The 20,074-nt window shown below is 42.6% G+C and overlaps 1 protein-coding gene across 4 annotated transcripts in view; it reads right to left on the minus strand.

The window, feature by feature from the left end:
* The window catches only part of RBPMS (RNA binding protein, mRNA processing factor), a 170,176-nt gene that overhangs the window by 40,103 nt on the left and 109,999 nt on the right, over window positions 1-20,074 (minus strand). The window lies entirely within an intron of this gene.

Here is a 20,074-nt window from a genome sequence, read left to right on the forward strand (position 1 = left end):
AAAAAAAAAAAACCTCCCCCATCCAGAATGGGAGCCCCAGGAAAGACCTCTCTGGGCAGCTGTGAGATGGCAGTAGGTGCAAGGCTTCCACCGTGTGCAGACTGCACACCAGCTCCCAGGGCTGTTTCGTACGCTAGTTCCTCTGTCCCCGCTGCAAATATAGAATAAGAAGCCTGCCTGAGGGTTTAGGGAAACATATCTCAAGGTTTTGTTGGAAAAGTTACTTTTCCCACACTCAAATATCTTTAGAAGAGAATCAGGTCCAAAGGGGCAAACGGTGCTGGAAATAGAGGTGGGGGTAGTACTGGGAAAGTTTCTTGGGAGTCCTTGTCCAAAAAACAGGCTACCGTGCCCTTTTTAGGATGGAGCCACAGAGCTCTAGCTGAATCATGACCCTGGCACTTTTGGTGATGCATTTGTTATCCTTCATTTAATTTTTACAGGATGAGAAAAGCCTAAAACAAAGCCACTTTAAAACCCACTGCTCAGGGGCGCCTGGGTGGCTCAGTGGGTTAAGCCTCTGTCTTCGGCTCAGGTAATGATCCTAGGGTCCTGGGATCGAGCCCCGCATCGGGCTCTCTGCTCAGCGGGGAGCCTGCTTCCCCCTCTCTCTCTGCCTGCTGATCTCCCTACCTGTATTCTCTCTCTCACTCTGTCAAATAAATAAATAAAAATCTTAAAAAAAAAAAACAAACTCACTGCTCAGTTGCTAGTTCTTTCTGATAATGTAATTCCTCTTCTTACAGCTCTCCAAGAGTTCCCAACTCCTTTGAATTAAAGAGACAACCTAACTGTAGTAAGGGTTTCCATTTATACCCTCCTTCCTTCCTTCCTTCCTTCTTCCCATACCCACCGCACACACCATCAAATCACCTCTAGTGAGGAGTTCGTGAATGAAGTTTTTCTTGCCACTCAACTCTAAGACCCATTCTTCCTCTAGCCTGGAATGTAATTTGTGTCAATCAAGGGGCGGCCATAGAGCTTCAAACGGTTTCCCGAAGGCTGTGTGTGATTCAGGAGCCAACTTCAGGGCCTCCCAGGTTTCAAAGCCCCCAAATTTGATCTCAGTGGAGTGTTTTTACTTTTTAATTATAGTATCTATGCTACTACCTTTGTCTTCCTTCTTGAGAACAAAAACTCTATAAGATCATTGTCTAGAAGGATCCTTTAGTCCTCTCCTCCTGACAGATGTTCCATAAGCAAGTAAGTATGCTCTGCCCGGGTCTAAGAACTCACTCCTTCCAGAAGATTGCAGTCTTTCTGGGGAACCACCCCCCAGAAGTCTAGACTCTGAAGGGCTATCATATAAAAATGGGGCTAGACTTGTTCCATGAGGTCCAGGGAGTAAAAAACAGGTGAGTGCAAGTTTCAGGGTACAGAGATTTTGACTACTTAGTAGCAGAACTGGAACAAGAATGAATTAATTTAGCAAGCATTTATTCAACACCTACTATGTGTCTGACGTGAGGCAGAGCCCGGTCTTACTACTCAAGAAGCTTTGAGACTACAGAGGGAGATGGAGAAACAGCTGGCAGTTTCGATCCAGTACAGCAAGAAATAAAAACAGTCACCAACACAGTAGGGCAATGAATCCACCTCTGGAGTGTCAGACAAGCTTTCTAGAGGATGAGGCAGAGAAGGTCACTTCTGAAGCACAAGCAGCGAATTTGCAAAAGGACTGGATTTACAACCAGGGAACGGACACTATGGGTGGAAAGGTCAGAGGCCAAGAGAGCACAGGATGAGCCAGCAAAGAGGACCCCACCCCGCCCCCCAGGAGAGTACTGCCAGAAGACAGCTCTAAGGAGACCTCTGGCTGGGGGACAGGAGCAGAGGTGCAGACCACAAAGGGCCTGTCCCCCATGTGAAGGAAGCAAGACCCTATCCAGAGGGCAGGCCGTGGAGCTCTTCTCAGTACAGTGATGTGCACCTATTAACAACACCTTTTCATCAAAAGGTCTGTTATCATAACTGCCGCTACTCTGGGATTTAAATGCATCAAGTATTTAAAAATAAATCCGTACCTTCTGCACTAGTGGTACAGAACTCTTCCACGCACTGTGTAATGGTATTCGGGGGAGAATTCGAGAGAATGAGGCAGAGGTGGGGATGCCTCGGAGTGGCAGGGCAGTTCCCAGTGGTGGTGGTGGGAGCTCCATCTGGGTTGGTCCTGAGACTAGCAACCTGTCTAGCCTCAGGGTCTATGCCTCCTCATCAACCACCTTCCTCTCTAGAACCCAGGATTTACCTACCTGCAGTTCCCTCAAAGAGTTTCCATTTTTCTAAGCTCTCATCGCTCAGTCACTTAAACGAGTAACACCAGTCTTTCTAGAAACTGGAAAAATTTAAAAAAAGCTCTTATGGTTCCACTTAATCATGTTAAGGCACTTAATGTTTTTCAAGTATAAAGTCTCACACTTTTATCTGATGGTTTGTATTATGGCTCCAGAATGTCAGATGAGTTCAGAGAGGAAGCCAGTGAACTTTGAAAGGACATCATTTACATTTGTTTGTGGTATCAGGTAGCACTTAAAATATATAAATGGGGAGATGTGGGGAAGAAAAACAGAAAGATATCTAAAGTTTCCAGAGGATTACTGTAGATCTTTTCATGGGGGGTGGGGGGGTGGGAGGATCAAATGGAAAAATGACTTAAAACAGGACTTAAAACATTCAAAAAGAATCACATAGTTTCCTGTTTGCACATCTCTTTTGGCATTTGTTAATATCAGAGTCTAGGTCTTGGGAGAGGCCAATATATTTCAGACTTTTAAAAGTTCACTTGGATTTAAACTAGAAGTGGGAGACTGCTAATTGCTAAATTTAGCTTCTACACAAAATTACTACATTCAAAACTTAGCTCAACCTTTGAGGGGTAACTATTTGCCAAAAGTCAAATTAAATTGCTATTTTAGGAAAAGAACTTAAATGAAACAAGTCTGAGAAACATTTACTATATAATAAAATGGCTTTTGAAATACCTTTTAAAGACAAGGTTTACCAAACACATCTAGATTGAGTTTCTTCATAAATACAGCCACTGATAAATTAAGAGAGAAGTGCTAGGAAAAACGGTATGTTTACGTGAAAGATGGACTAAGTCTGGAATGTTCCCATAGGATCCCAGCTTTGGTACTTTTTATAGCATCAACAAATGGTCTTTAAAGGGCGTGGAAGAAGGTGCTACACAAAGGTAAGTCTTTCTGGCAAAGTTTGAAATTAAGGTGCTAAAGCCAACGTTGTTTGGTCAGTTTATTTTGAAAAACACACAGGATTAGGCAATGACCTAAAGTAATGATAATCCAATGGCGGGATCATTATAAGCACCAGAGAATCGAAATGAGAGGAGACACCGGGGAATATTCTGGAAATTATTTTTGCCTTTAACTCTCTTGCCTGAACTGTACAGTTCCTTATTTCTTCCCTTCTACCATTTCTAAGTGAAGAAGAGCAATTATCTGGGGCTGTGGTGAGAGGGAAGGAACCTGGTATTATCCTGTACAAGACCGAGCAAGGAAGGACTCCTAGACCGAACACTCGCTATTCTACTGTAGAACCTTGGGGGAAACTATGACCCTCCTTAAGCCTCAGATACCACATGTTTAAGAAAACTGGGGTAAATCTGGACACGGTTGCTGGCTTCGTAAATTGGTACAATCTTTACACGAAGCTATTTGGCAAATGTAGAAAAAATTTTTTTTTTAATTTCATGAAATACAATTTTTACAAGTGAATAAACATAAAAAGGGACAGGTAATTAACCAGTAGATCTAGGAAGAGATCTAGGTAGAGACCTCGGATGGCTCTTACCATTACACAGGGCAAGATAACTAAGCATTATATGTCTTCTGATGGAAGAACATACTTGCCCTCCATCCCGGATTCTAACCTAAATCTGATCAACTCTCTGTAACAACTAACTTACAGAAAATTCAGAAACAGGACCATGCTAACCACCACCAGAGAGGCAGATGGCAACATCCATACTACAGGGAATTACAGGACAAACAATCTGGCTCCTCCCCAAATACACTGCAACGGGAAAAGAATGAAACGGAACACAAAGATTCCTGTAAGAAATCGACCAAATGTAAAGATGGTATAGATCTGGACCTTGACTCAACCAGCTGTTAAAAACAACAAAACATTATGCTAAGACTCTCTCTACTTTTGTTGTTTGAAATGTTCCATAATAAAAAGTTAAAAATAAAAAATTAGAGTACTATTAAAAATGGTAACACAGAAAGCAAGATAACAAGCAACATGTAAATGTGAACTCTCTTTTCTTGTCTATCCTCTTGGTTATTGATTATCCCCCCCACCCCAGAAAGTAACAGATTTCACAATTTGTGTCTATATTAAGTGTAATGCAACCTCTGGTCTTCCTAAGAACGCAAGAACCAAGAAAAGAAAAAGGTATTTCTAGAGGAATCAGATTCCAAACGACAATCCCAATGAATGTCGAATGATTAAGCGTTGAGCTTCACGTCCTCCTGGTGTAGCGATGCCATTTGTAAAGTGCCACCATGCAAAACTTAATACATTCCAACACACATAATCTCATTTTATTCCCATTACAGCTGGGAGTTCATCATTGTTTTAAAGAGAAACCAGCAGCTGGGAGGGATGCTCACATTATTAGTTTGGGTGGGGGGGGAGGAAAAACAGAAAACAGAGAACTACCAGCTTCTCCTTCAACCAAATGATGAAGAGATTATCCAGGGAAAATAAACCACATTAGTTAAGAAAGCACTGTTCTTACACAGATGTCTCAATAAAGAAATCAAGAAACAGACAAGTGGTAGGTGCCTGGCTGGCTCAGTGGGTAGAGCATGTGACTCCTGATCTTGGGGTTTTAAGTTCGAAACCCATGTTGGGTGTTAGAGGTTAACTTACAAATAAAAATAAATCTTAAAAAAAAAAAAAAAAAGACACATGGATAAAGACCTCTCTCAAATTAAATGACCAATGAGTATATGACAAGAAATTAACTTTATTAATAAACAATTAAAACACCATGCCACTTTTACCTACCACACAGAATGAATCCATTTCTATATGATAATATCCCCCAGTTGAGGAGGAGAAAAAGGAAAAAATAGGCATTCTCATACAGAGTGCCTACCTAGTTTCCACGTCTGTGCTAGGCGCCATACTTGTTGATGGACTCAGTCTGCTCTTCACAAACACAAGATAAAAAGTCAGTGAACCCAATCAGATCATAACAGAATGATACATCCATACTGTCTTGATTCTGGAAAGCCACCAAATTTTCAACGGTATTAACGAGATTGTAAAGAAACAACTAAAGGGCTTATACAAACAAAGAGAAAATGTCAAACAAACCCACCCATATCACGGAGTATCTTCCCATCTATACATTCCATTCCAGGGAACAAGGTCAGGTGTTAAAACAAGCAGAGGAGACATATTCCAGGAATAGTCCCATCAATGGCACACTGCTACAAAGGGAACATTTCACACTAATCTAAATATTTAACTTTCTGTCCCTCAAGCTTATTTTTAAAGCGTCTAGTCAAAATCATTGGTCAGTCTGTTTTACGTTTATGTGCATAGTTCAAAAACTCTCTTTTTATGAAATAAATTTAATTTCTTCTTGATGAACATTCTGTTACATGTCCCACCTTTCCATTTTTAGTTTAATTGGGGGAAATTCCTAGGCATGTCGAACTATTTTTCGTTACTCTTCTGTTCACATATTCTTGATGTTAAGAAGGAAATTACCAATCCTATATAACCACTAATAATCTCCCTAATTAAGGCAATCTGGGAAAAAACTCAAAACCCCAAAACATACCAATCTATTTTCTAAAAACCTTACCCTCAAAAAGGTTGTAAAAGTTGTAAAAAAAAGTGTAAAAGTGGATAAAAAGTTGCTCTGACCAAAATAGCCAAAGAAACTCATTAAACTCCAAGAATGACAGCTCCTATCCAAGCACTTGGAAAATTCCGGGACAAAGGCACAATGCACCAATCTTGAACTACCAGGCAGGAGACCCCACCACTCATAGGATGGAAAGAAAAGATGGAAATGACAAAACTCTGCCCACTGAGGCAGTCCTGGAATTTCCTTCGTTCAAAAAGATACTTGATTCCCTGCCCCCACACCTCAGGAGTAATGACAGCAATCCATTGAAACACCCTGAAAATAAAGAAACCCAAGTTCATTACGATACTCAAAAGCCTGGTAAGTGAAAGAAAAAGGGATAACCAGGCACCAATCCCTTACACTCAGAACTGGCAATGAAAGGGAAAGACTCAAGCAGTAAACTTGCCCTCAATCTTTTTTCTGATAAAATATTTCAAGGTAAACAAACAGAATTAGGAAGGCGGTAAAGATCAAAGATGAGAACAAAGCTGACGGGGACCTTTATGAAGGCGGCATCCCACCACTGCTACCTGAACCCAGGCCCACCTCCCCATCACCCAACACGGAACGACCCAAACGCTGGTTACTTGGTCATGTGGCGCCACAAAAAACCACAGGGCACCAGTGAGAATTCCTGACAAGAAAGGTGACCCTCAATTTAACCAACCTTCCAAATCTAATCAAGCCTTTCAATCTGCAGTAAACAGAGGGGACACAGGAACGCTAAAGAAAACAAACCAAAAAACCCAGGAGGCTTTTCTTCTCAGGAAGGCAGATGCTTTTTTCAAAGATGCATAAAAAAGGAACGGGCCAAAAGGGTCTGCTCTAGGTGAAAAGACACTTAAGAGATGTAACTAGATGCAATATATGGACAATTCAACAGAACAGAAGAGGAGAAAAGAAGGAAGACATTTAAAAAGCAAATTGTGGTGTAATTCTGATGCCACTTCCACATGAATGATGGGTTTCTGGGGTGGATCACAAGGTTCTCTCTGCATTTCGGTATGCTGAAAACTGAAAACAACGGAGAGGGAGACATACTCCCCCTAAACAGAAATCAAACAAACCTTCAAGACACCAATGTCTTCTGTATTATGGCCAAAAAACAAGTTCCTTCTGGAAAGGTGCCAAGCAGACACGGATGCCATGAAGACGGGGTCCTAAGCTGTAAGTGATTTAAGTTATCAAGGGGATGTGGTTTCATCAGAGCTTTGTTTTACAAACAAGCCCATCCTTAAAGTCACAGAGTAATGAGAAATTTTTTTTTTAAGATTTTATTTATTTGACAGAGAGACACACAGTGAGAGGGAACACAAGCAGGGGGAGTGGGGGAGGGGGGAGCAGGCTTCCCGCCGAGCAGGGAGCCCGATGTGGGGCTCGATCCCAGGACCCCAGGATCATGACCTGAGCCAAAGGCAGACGCTTAACGACTGAGCCACCCAGGCGCCCCAGTAATCGCAATTTTTAATAAAAGGTTTTCCTTTCCCTAAAAAAAAAAAAAAAAAAATCCAGCCTTCTAAAACCAAAACAAAACCACATTCCACTCGCGTTCTGTTGGCCTTTCTCCATCTGCCAAATGGAGACAATGCTACCTTACAGTTTTTCTGTAAGGGTGAGCAATAATGTACGTACGTGCCTTTATTTGGCCCATGGCAGTGGCTCAATTGAATGACAGCTTATAAAAAATCATACTCCTAGCCAATGACCTACAAGCACAACATCCCGAAGCCTACCACAACCATGTGGGCACAGAAGATGAACTGCATACCAGCCAACCCACTTGCTTCAGCTTTATGAGACCACGGCCGGAGGAGCCACCCAGCAAACCCATGCCTGGAATTCTAACCTGCAGAATCTGTGAACCAGTCAGTGTGTGTCATTTTAACCCCCACCCCCAAGCTGGCCTCCTGTACCCGCTTGCTTAGTCCATAAATGCTTATCTGGGACCACGGCAGCACCGTTCTGGTGAGATGTGAGATTCCTTCCTGAAGGAATAAATAACCAGCAACGGTCTTGTCCTGCTCACCCACTATCTATGGATTTCCTGCATTTGGTACAAGAGCCCACCCCAGTCCGGTGCGGTCACCCTCTACTTCCTGCTGCGCACCCCTTCGGCTTCACCAGACCGCCAGCTCCTCCATAATCCCTTCCTTCCTTCCTACACTTTCAGGTCTGATGTTCACATCAGTCCCTCATTCAGTCTATAGATCGCTTCTGCATCATCTCTGCTTCCTGCAATGTTTCTCATTTCAGACACGAGGTCAACAGACCTCCAGGAGCCCCTTCCCCTTCTCCCAGGCTCCCAGCAGTATCATCCGCACACGGCATGGCCCATACCTTCAATGTAGCACTTGGCTCTGCCTTCTGCTCATCTACAGGCCTGTGTCCCTCACTAACGTGTAAACACCTCGAGAGCAGAACTGTACCTTGTTCAGCTTTTTATCTCTCACCTCCCCTCAAATGTTTGCTAAACTCGAGTGAGAAAACTGAAACAGGAACTCACCATAATTTCCTGTACAGAGCTGTTAATGTTTGACCAGCTCGATCTTCCTGACCTCTGGAAACGTAGTTAATTAAAGGACAGAAAGACACTCCTTCACAGTCAGACACTAATTACATTACTTTGTTCAAACCAAGATGCTGCTTCCGGCTCCCCAGCAGCTACACACATCGTGGAAGAAAAGGGAGGAAGATAAAGGACCTCATAAAGATTTCCACTTCTCTTACTCTCTAAACCACCACCCACTTCTGCCAGACTCTTCCCCAAGGAGAAGGACTTTGACATTCCAAAGGACATGACATTCCTTTGTTACAATCCAGCTATACATTCACTGATTCCCAAAAACGTGGTCTTGAGTGGACAACGAAAGCAGGTATTGGAGCAGCGTATAACATACAATGCCCGTCAAGTGTAACCATGTGTATCTCTGTAGGACTGTTCATCACAACTGTTAAAATGCTCATCTCTGTGGGGTGGTGTGAGATAATTTTCTGGATTCACTTAAAAAATACACATGTTGGGGCGCCTGGGTAGCAAAGTTGGTGAGGTGCCTGACTCTTAATTTAGCTCAGGTGTTGATCTCAGGGTCATGAGTTCAAGGCCCTGCACTGGACTCCATCCTGGGCGTGGAGCCCACTTAAAAAAATACAGATATTATATAAAAAGTTGCATTATTAAAAACCCAATGACTGTTAAGATGCCTTAAGCCTCTGTATTTAAAAATTTATCTATAAAATTACAGCCTAAAAAATACAAGGGAATTTAACACCCTGTGTCTTTAGGTTTAAGAACTTGGAAACATTAATCTGTCGACGCCCCCCCCCCCACCCAATTTTAAAAAAAATCTTTTCCAAGTTTCCTGAAGTGAACTTGTATTCCATTTGGTAATGGGGGTGGGGTGGGGGTGATTAAGTAGTTTGGGAAGGTACTCAGGCCAGATCCACCTCCGGAAGGAAGCTGTCTGCGAATGAATGGGAGGCATCTTTTTTTTTTTTTTTTAAAGATTTTATTTTATTTATTTATTTGACAGAGAGAAATCACAAGTAGGCAGAGAGGCAGGCAGAGAGAGAGGAGGAAGCAGGCTCCCCGCTGAGCAGAAAGCCCGATGTGGGGCTCGAACCCAGGACCTGGGATCATGACCCGAGCCGAAGGCAGCGGCTCAACCCACTGAGCCACCCAGGCGCCCCGAATGGGAGGCATCTTATCCAGCTCTTCAAACCACCACACGTGCAGCTATTCTTGGGAGGGTCTCCAGAGACTGTGGCACATATAGAAGCCCGTAGTCAAACCTGGGGCAGGCAGGTGAGCATGCAGGGCCCCCGGCACTGGCCGGGCACTGCTTTCCCCCAGTCTAGCTCTGAATGGCTTTAGGGGCTGCAAACTCAATCACCTGCCCCAAGTCTATAGTAGCCGTCCGGTGACAGCAGGCTCTCCAAGCCCTGAGACTATTAATGACCGCAAAGAACTTTATGTGGGTTCTAGCAGATTAAAAGTTATAACTTAAATTTTAAAAACATTCATCAATACATTTTAAAAAGACCATTACTTTAGATAAATCACGTATGTTTTGTAAAAAAAAAAAAAAAAAAGAGAGAGAGAAAAGAAAAAAAGAAAAACAAAAAACCCAAAAAAACCCTGAAAAACAAAAACAAAAAAACTACATGCACCAAAACTAATAAGAAAACAATTCAGTTCTACATTTTTGCCAGCCTCTTTAGTATCTGGTGTAACAGAAAACACCTGGATTCTCATATCTGACTTTAATTCAACCTATTACAAGGGATAGAATTGGTTCTAGTATATTAAAAAGAAAGCATGGAGGCGCCTGGGTGGCTCAGTGGGTTAAGCCGCTGCCTTCGGCTCAGGTCATGATCCCAGGTCCTGGGTTCGAGCCCCACATCGGGCTCTCTGCTCAGCGGGGAGCCTGCTTCCTCCTCTCTCTCTACCTGCCTCTCTGCCTACTTGTGATTTCTCTCTGTCAAATAAATAAATAAAATCTTTAAAAAAAATAAATAAATAAAAAAAATAAAAAGAAAGCATGGCCTCACAGGTGAGGTGAGGCCTCTCACCTCTCAGGTGAGATAATTAATAATTATCATTATTAATGAATAAAATATGTCGACATTTGGAAGATCAGCATAAGTCAGTGAACCAATACTTTCCAAACGACCAATGCGTCATACCATAAAATCATGCATGGGTAAAAGATCCAATGAAAATAGAAAATGGAATTTAACATAACAATGCAGAAAGCTCATGGATGGATAAAGTTTCAGATTTCACAATGCAACAAATATTCTGGTGTAACGTAAAAAAGGGATCTCCACAATTATCTGCAAAAGAAATTAAAACACTCCTTCCTTCACGAGTGACCCAGTTCCGTGAGGCCGTATTTTAAAAATGAATTAGTAAATACTTTAAAAATTTGTTTCAATCTTTAATATGGTAATATGGATCCTTCCCATTTTTGTTAAAAAATCATAAAAAAGGACATGTAATCAAGAGCTGAGGTTGAATAAAAATATTTTTTACTTTTTCATCAAGGACATTCTTAGGTGAAACTGGTTTCTTGTCTGAGAGCCTGGGACCCTAAAGAGAACAATGCTCATTCGCCCAGTTTGGTGAGGCTGTCCGGACATGTGCGAAGGTGCCAGGAGTTGTGCCCACTACCACACAGTGAGAAAAACAAACTATTCTCATGAAAATAGCTTAGACCTCGGGGACTCCCTGAAAGGGTCTTGGAGACCAACCAGGGGTTGGCCGGCAAATACTTTAAGAACTGCTGTCCAAGAAAGGCACCTCTTTGAGGATTTACAAGGGTGTGAAAAGGAAGAAAGGAAGAAACAGAGAGCCTGCATCAAACTGGAACAAAGCAAGAAATGCCTTCCTTTGAGTGAGTGAGTGAGTGAGTGAGGAGAGCACATGGCCTTAAAGAATTAAGTCTCTGGTAGTTGTTTCTTCTGGAATGTCCCAGGAAATTAACTCCTTTATTCTTTCATTTCTCTGCAGATGTAATGAGTAATTGGAGTTTACAAAACATGAAAGTGGGGGCGGTTATTTGCATTACAAAAGAATTCTGTGATTTCCAAGGAGATTTGACTTCCTGAGTTCTTAAGGCCTTTTGTTTATAGCTAATCAATGATTAAACAAGAAACAAATTCAAATCAAAATGTTAATAACCGCTGTTGATCAAAGATCAGCTACTCATTAGATTGTAACGTCAATGACTGGATCGGACTCACTGGTCCACACAGTACTGCAGTAACTTGCCTCCCACATAAAACCAGATTTATCTACATGGAAACCGTTCCTACCACATCCACTACCTGATATTAATACAACTGTTAAATTCACTTTTTAAAAAATTTTATTTATGGGGCGCCTGGGTGGCTCAGTGGGTTAAAGCCTCTGCCTTCAGCTCAGGTCATGATCCCAGAGTCCTGGGATCGAGCCCCGCATCGGGCTCTCTGCTCAGCAGGGAGCCTGCTTCCTCCTCTCTCTCTGCCTGCCTCTCTGCCTACTTGTGATCTCTGTCAAATATGTAAATAAAATCTTAAAAAAAATTTATGATAAGAGTGGGGGGGCGAGAGCACATGAGCAGGGGGAAAGGGCAGACTCCCTGCTGAGCATGCGCCCTACTCGGGACTCAATCCCAGGACCCCTGGCATCATGACCTGAGCCTAAGGCAGATGCTTAACGGACTGAGCCACCCAGGGGCCCTTAAATTTAGTAATTAAAAATCAGTAATTAAAAATTATCCACATTAAGCAAGACTAGGAACATGTAAAGGTTTGAAGACAGAGGCAGCAGTGGGCTGTAAACAGTAAATGTTTTTGGTTTTTTTCCCCTAAGGAAAACCATAGTTTTGCTTTGTCAGAGTGGGAACTATGGGGAAATAAACGTTAAGGTGTCTTGGTTTGTAAGAGTACTTTGCTGGCCTCGTCGTCTGCAGTTTCATGTTTCTGTTCCTCTGAATGTGCAGGGCCCTGAGCCCCTGGTGCCCTTACACATATCCAGAGTGTTAAATTCCTGTCCTGACTCTTGACAGAAGGCCTTCCTTGGTCATATGAGAATCACCCCACAAATGCCCTGTGGTGCTGGGGTAAGAGAGTGCTCAGGGGACCACTCTATCATTAGGAAGTCTCAATTCCCAGAGAGGAAACCACTGGTGAGTTTCCGTGAACATCACTTCTGGTAGTTCCAAACAGAAGCAAAGACAGCATCCCTCCGCAGGCCCAAGTGAGCTGCTTCCGAGGGAACGGCCACTCCATCCAAGCAAGCGTCATCCTGCAAAGCTCAGCTTGCACACTTCGATGTCCTGGTCTCCTTTCCACTGGGCAGCCAGCTGCCTGTTTCCTGCCTGTGTCTACCTCCTGGCCCCACTCCTGTACCAATTCCCAGTGCCTTTGACCCCCCCAAAGACTCCCGGTGTCTCTGCTATACTCCCCAACTTCCTTTTTACACTTGGGCTCCCCCTCCCATCAAAAAGCTTACCAGCAAGGACTGGGAAAACAGGTAGAATAATAATGTGTGTCTTCACCATCACCGGCTCCCTTTCCTAAAACTTCGTGGAAGTGGGGTGTGGGTTTGGGGAGGAGGGAAGCATCCCTCCTAGAAGCACCACATCCCCAAGGTACTCCCTAGTGGCATTTCAAGTCATATTTTAAAAAAAAATTTCAGGCAAGCACCTTCCTCACTACCACTCAATTCCCTCCACTACACAAAAGAGATTTTATGGTGTTTTACTTCCAATCCTGTCTCCCCAGTGCCGCTTCCTAGAGTTTTAGGGAAGGAGAGTCTTAAAGCACAAGACTGTCATGCTCAACAATGTGCGTTCTCTCCCCACCAGTTAACTGAGAAAAAATTCCTTGCCAGGCATCGAAGGCCCTCACCACTACACCTTCTATGTAAAGAGCCCATAAAGAAAATAATGCTTTGGGGAGATAGTCCTGGATGGAAACCTGGTTATGAGACAAGTGAGCGAAGAGGACAGTGTGATCATATGCTGTAACCAAACTAAAACAAAGACAACCTGACACTCTCTGTTTTCATACATATACGTATAAAAGGATAGAAATGCGTGTAGAAAGAAATACGACAGAACGATAACAGTGGTTATTTCTGGATGGTAGGAAAAAATGTATTGTTAACCGTTTAAATTTAATTTATGGTTTCCTTCTTTAACAATATAATGGTTACAAAACGCAATGAAACTCCAATTTTGTAAAGAGAAGATTCAAGGAAAAAAGGGATATTGGGGCTATTTCTGAAATGCAGATGAGCCCAGATTGTGAATTTGTGGTCAACGTACCTGACCACAAGGATGTTCCTTAAAACGGACTCAAACCTTTTATCTCCCTAAATAACAGACCCAACAACCAGCTAGACAATCCCTGTTTCTGTATTAGATTTACCTTTTTTTTTGGTAAAGATTTTTATTTATTTATTTGAGAGAGAAAGAGCATGAGAGGGGGGAGGGTCAGAGGGAGAAGCAGACTTCCTGCTGAGCAGGATGCAGGACTTGAACCTGGGACTCCAGGATCATGACCTAAGCCTAAGACAGTCCCTTAACCAACTGAGCCACCCGGGCGTCCCTGTGTTAGTTTTACTTTTAAACAATAGCAGAACTTGGTCCCTCAATCCCATCCTTTATAGGAGGAGTGGGTAAGGTTTCTTGATCTGTGTGAAACATTTTCTGCAGATTGCTCATTAGCCTTTTGGGACTTTACAAAGTGGGACCACCCAGAGAACACACGGTCCACTTAACCATCAACAGGCAGGTATATATATGCCGGTTTCATACCGTCACTGTTTCAAGAGGACTGTGCAGATGGAAGTCTTAGGATCTGAAACAATGTAAAACAGAGCTGTGTTACTGCCTGCTTCCATCCACACTCATTTCCATTTCCATTTGAATGTTGTGAAAAACTTTAGTAAATTGCCTGCATGTCCTCCAAGTATAAATCAAAGTCAAATATCCTCATCTTCACTGAAAAATGATACCATTATTCGTTAAACTAAAATACTGTTGAAAGTGGTCACTCATATATTTTCTGAAGCAACTCAATGAATTATACCAAAACTAAATAAAAACCATCAGTAGTTCAATTTCGTCAACTGTTTTGTTTTGTTTTGTTTTTAAAGATTTTATTTATTTATTTGACAGTGAGAGATCACAAGTAGGCAGAGAGGCAGGCAGAGAGAGGTGGGGAAGCAGGCTCCCCACCGAGCAGAGAGCGCAATGCGGGGCTTGATCCCAGGACCCTGGGATCGTGACCTGAGCTGAAGGCAGAGGCTTAACCCACTGAGCCACCCAGGAGCCCCTGGTCAACTATGTAAGACTATATTTTACCCGTTAATGCATCCCGGCCATCAAATTCTGATGCTTAACGGTTACATGGAAGCTTGACTTTCACTGAGGGGTGACCTGCCCTGGAATCTTTTCCTTAGACTCTCATCCAGGCCTCTGGGGTTTCTAATAAGATCATCTTTAAAGGCTTAAGTGAGTTAGTTTATTTTTTTAGAGAGAGCATGGGCAAGAGGTTGGGAGAGGGAGAGGGTGAGAGAGAATCCCGAGCATGTTCCATTCCACACTCAGTGAGGAGCCTGACTCGGGGCTCCATCTCACGACCCTGAGATCACAACCTGAGCTGCAATCAAGAGTTGGATGCTTAGCCAACTGAGCCACCCAGGTGACCCTCTGTATTTTATTTTTTTAAGATTATTTGTCAGAGAGAGAGAGACAGAGAGAGAGCAAGTGAGCGCACAGGCAAAGGGAGAAGCAGGTTCCCCACTGAGCAAGGTGCCCAATGTGGGGCTTGATCCCAGAACCTTGGGTTCATGACCTGAGCCAAAGGCAGGCGCTTAACTGACTGAGCCACCCAGGTGTCCCAAAACAGACACTCTTAATATGTGCATTTAATCATTTCCTGATTATACCTCAAGAACGCTGAACATTTTTTAATACTTAATTTAATAATATTGTAAATTTCTAAACTTCCAAATGAAAAAGCATAAAATAAAATCTGTAGTATCTTTAAGTTCACTCATATTTCTAGGTTCCAGATGCTAAGTATACAAAGGCAGAAAACGACAGGTCTCAACTATGAGAACAGAAGGCACATGAACATATTCGCTCTTATTTTAAGATTTGTTTACTTGGAGAGGGGGAGGGGACGACAGAGAGCATGTGTGCAAGCACAGGGAGGGGAGAGGGAGTGGGAGAGAGAAACTTCAGCAGACCCCACACTGAGCGTGGACCCCACAGGGGTCCCATCTCATAACACTGAGATCATGACCTGAGCCAAAACCAAGAGCTGGACGCTTAACCGACTGTGTCACCCAGATACCCCGACGTATACATTCTTACACGCACATATTAAAACGGTCACTGAAATTACTCACTCTTGTGAATGTGGCCCTCTCGAGTCAACTGATTTAATCCTCACAACCCTATGGGTAAGTTTAATTATTACTGCCATTTTATAGGTGAGACAATGGAGACAGAGTTAAGTAAGCTGACCAAAGTTACAAAACCAAAAAGTAATAGGTCAGAATTTAAATCCAGACTCTATGACTTGACCTATTAGTCTCCTCGGGCTGCCATTACAAAATACCACAGACTGCGGGGTTTAAACAATAGAATTTAATTTTCTCACGGTTCTAGAAGCTGTAAGTTCTATAAGATCAAGGTGGGGACAGGTTTGGCTTCTCTCGAGGCCTCTGTAAACTTGGCTTGCAGATGGCCACCTTCTTGCTATGTCCTCACCTGGCTTTTCCTCTGTGTGAACACACCCCTGCCCACCTCTTCTTCTTTAAGGAACCTAGTCATATGGAATTAGGGCCCACCCCATTGGCCCTGGTTAATTTGATCATGTCTTTAGAGACTATCTCCAAACACAGTTACCTCGGGAGCCACTGGTGATTGGGATTTCAACATACAAATTTTGACAAAACACAATTCAACCCATAACACCTGATCACCTCAACATTACTAGATCCTCCTAAGATCTAGTTTTTGAACTGTAAAATAGTGCTACTGAGAATCCTCTTCGCATAAAATGCTTAGCAATGTCTGGCACATAGTATCATCACTTTATAGACAAGGAAAACATAACTCAGAGAGATGGTGACTTGCCCTGTTTTCATCTCTCAGGTGGAACTCTTACACTATAGAACACTACTTTCTTGTACAAGCAAATGCATAATCTAGCAGAATTTTATATAATTTATAAATTTTCTGTATCTCTTACTTCCTTTCTCACAGTATTTTTCTTGCTTTGTCATATACAAGGGAGTAAGAAGTTAAAACTAATAAAAATTTCATTAGGATAGTATAATACTTTCCTGGGACTGTGTGTGACACTTTCATTCATCCTTTCTCCTGATTTGCGAAGGCAACTGGCTATAGTCACAGTGATGAAGCTTTGGAAGATCAAAGCCTACTTGTAACTATTAGGAAAGAAAAGCAACTCCATGTTTTTTTTTAAACTAAGATTATACTTTATGCTTGCCTGGCGCTCTACATCTATTACAGATGCTTAATCCTCAACACAATCTTATGACCTTGCTTTATTTAGCTCTTGTAAGAAGCATGTGAAGAAGGTATTATTCCCATTTTGTAGCTGAGAGAACAGGCACAGAGTAAGGTTCAGTGTGTTTAAGGTCAAACTTGACAATGACTTGACAAGCTTGACAATGACTGGCAGAACCAGAACTCTCACAGACATCTTCAATCTAAAGTCAAGGCTCTCCACCGTTGGCCACCCTCTCCTTTGGCAAGTGCAATACCTAGTTTCCTCACTTCTCGTGCTCTACATAAAGAGAGCAGGTGCTTGGCAAATGAGACAGCCTGATTTGGGGCAATCTGGACTAAGCTGCAAAAAAATCTTTTACATCCTTTACACAGACCAAGTTTCCTGACCACTCTGACCACCACCAATCCCTTGGACCAATAGCTCTTTTAAGGCAGCAACCAGTCCCCATCTTTCCCAGTGTCCAGCACACTGAGAGCTCATTAAAGTTCAACAGATATCTGAGACATGAGAGTTCGAGTAAATATTTGTTATATAATTGAATCTGAGCACATTCTTCCACTAGTGATGGCAACGGGTACTTTTCAGCACAATTCTACAAAAACATCAACGAAAAGAAACATTCAAAACCTCTCCCATCGTCTACAACAGAGAAGACTATAGGTTTTTTCCAAAGATTTATTTTAGAGAGAGCGAGAGAGTGAGTAAGCACAAGTGGGAGGAGGGGCGGAGGGAGAGACAGACTCCTCAAGCAGACATCCCACTGCATGTGGAGACTGAGTCACACGAACCCAGGACGCTGAAATCATGACCTGAGCCAAAATCAAGAGTTGGGACACTTAACCGACTAAGCTACCCAGGGGCCCCTATAGGGTTTTTCCAATCCCTCAACTAAGATCCACTGCCGTCCACTCCTAACAGGAGTTGACCTGACCACCACCTTGAACATCCATTCCAGGCACAGTGCAATGGGACTTGCCAGCAGAGAACCAGCAGTGGCTTAGTCTGCGGCATGCTTTCAGGAAAACAATTCTGCATGTGGGGCACGGACATTCTTAATTCCCAGGGGGAAATATAATGGACGAGAAGGTTGATCTGAGAGTGGAATTGCTGTTCAGCAAGGCCCCTGTGTCATAGAAAGGAGCCGTATTAAGCGAAATCAGGCTAACTTTTAGTTTCTCAAGAATATACCACCGATTGGATTTTTTTTTAAACATCAAGTTTGTTTTGCTACAAGCAGCCCAGGCAAGTTTTGACCGTACCATGGAAACTATCTGACCACTTCTGAGCTGCTGAGTACACAGGGCAGGGACGGGGGCAGAGGTGGCCAGAGCGGTCTTCTAAACTTTGCTCTAAGCCCTCTGACAACTTCAGAGACTTCTGGATGTCCGTTTGTTCATCTCTGTTGCTTTTGTGTACCCTGTTGTGAACCGGCTATCACCTTCCTGGCTACCAATTTCATAGAGCTTTTGAAATAGACTTAAACAAACAAAAAAAACAAAAAGAAAACAAAATTTGAGGTCCCAGAACTAAAGCATTCAATAAAGAATTGAAAGGATAAAGTATTGGGGTGCCTGGGTAGCTCAGTGGGTTAAAGCCTCTGCCTTCGACTTAGGTCATGATCTCGGGGTCCTGGGATCGAGCCCTGCATCTGGCTCTCTGCTCAGCAGGGAGCCTGCTTCCTCTTCTCTCTCTCTCTCTGCCTGCTTCTCTGCCTACTTGTGATCTCTGTCTGTCAAATAAATTAATAAAATCTTAAAAAAAAAAAAAAAGAAAGGATAAAGTATTATCAGTACTATACTTGCTGTCTGAATTCATCTTTTCAAAGCATTCTCCGATCTGAGGCAGAAAATTGACTAGAAAACTAAAGAGGCACTCTAGGTTACCTTTTCTTTATCAAGAAATCCTACAAATACTCTTTTCTGATGCCTTAATCAAGACAGAAGACATTTCAGAGGGAAATGAAGAGGCATACAAACGGAATAATTCTGCAAATAGCCGAATTAAAATATTTATCCACTTATCACTGTAATATTTCCTAAATATATATGATGTACACAAGGTACTGAACTAGATGCTGTAAGGATACAGAATTGTGTAAGAAATGTCTACTCATCTGCCCGTAGAACAACTGGACCATAAGATGAAACTTTTGTTTAGAAAGGATTCAAGTTTCCCTAGGACATGGAAGCACACATTTCTTTTTTTTCATCATTATGACTCCTGGCCTCACAGAAAAATTTTGGAGAACACTGGGGGAGAAACTCTTTTTTTTTTTTTTTAATTTAATTTTATTTTATTTTATTTTTTTTATTTGACAGAGAGATCACAAGCAGGCAGAGAGGCAGGCAGAGAGAGAGGAGGAAGCAGGCTCCCCGAGAGAGCAGAGAGCCCGATGCGGGGCTCGATCCCAGGACTCCGAGATCATGACCTGAGCCGAAGGCAGCGGCTTAACCCACTGAGCCACCCAGGCGCCCCAAGGGAGAAACTCTTATCTGTTACTTTCCCCTGACAAGTGGCAGCTTTCTCAAGAGTTACACGGCTACAGAATGGCTCTAACTTCCAAAATAACCTGATTAAATCTGACACACACATGACATGGGGGGAGAAAGAAACTCATGTGCCCTTCAGTTTCAATAAGAAAAATTGAACCATATTGTCAAGGAAAGCAGGAAGATCAAGATCATGTGGTCTGGAAAGAAGACCGAGAACGATAGGGCGAAAATATTCCAAATAACAGCTAGTCGCTTGGGATTCCTTGAATGCCCTGCCATATTCAATCACATATAGCTACGCAATGAAAGGAAAAGTTAAGGCCTATCTCACGCCTCACTTATGCTACTGACTGAGCTTAAGAAAGAAAATGAAGACAACCTTTTCAAGTTATTCAAAGGCAAATCCGCAGACTGGCCATTTAAGGGAAGGAGCTCATTAGATGGGGGGTAAACACTTGTTTAGCCATTAGTCAACATCTTTATCCAATTAATTTAAAACAGGAAGCACTAGATTTCCTTAAATTTACCACTATTAGTTTGCTAGAACTGATTGTTCCAACATATAAATTCTTTGTGTGTGTTTACTTTCCCCTCTAGATTTATGGGCTCAACTGTTCTCAAAAATAGAACTTCTTATTATCTGCTGCTTTCACTT

Source organism: Lutra lutra, chromosome 2 (genome assembly GCF_902655055.1).
Source record: "Lutra lutra chromosome 2, mLutLut1.2, whole genome shotgun sequence".
In the NCBI taxonomy this organism is placed as follows: Eukaryota; Metazoa; Chordata; class Mammalia; order Carnivora; family Mustelidae; genus Lutra; species Lutra lutra.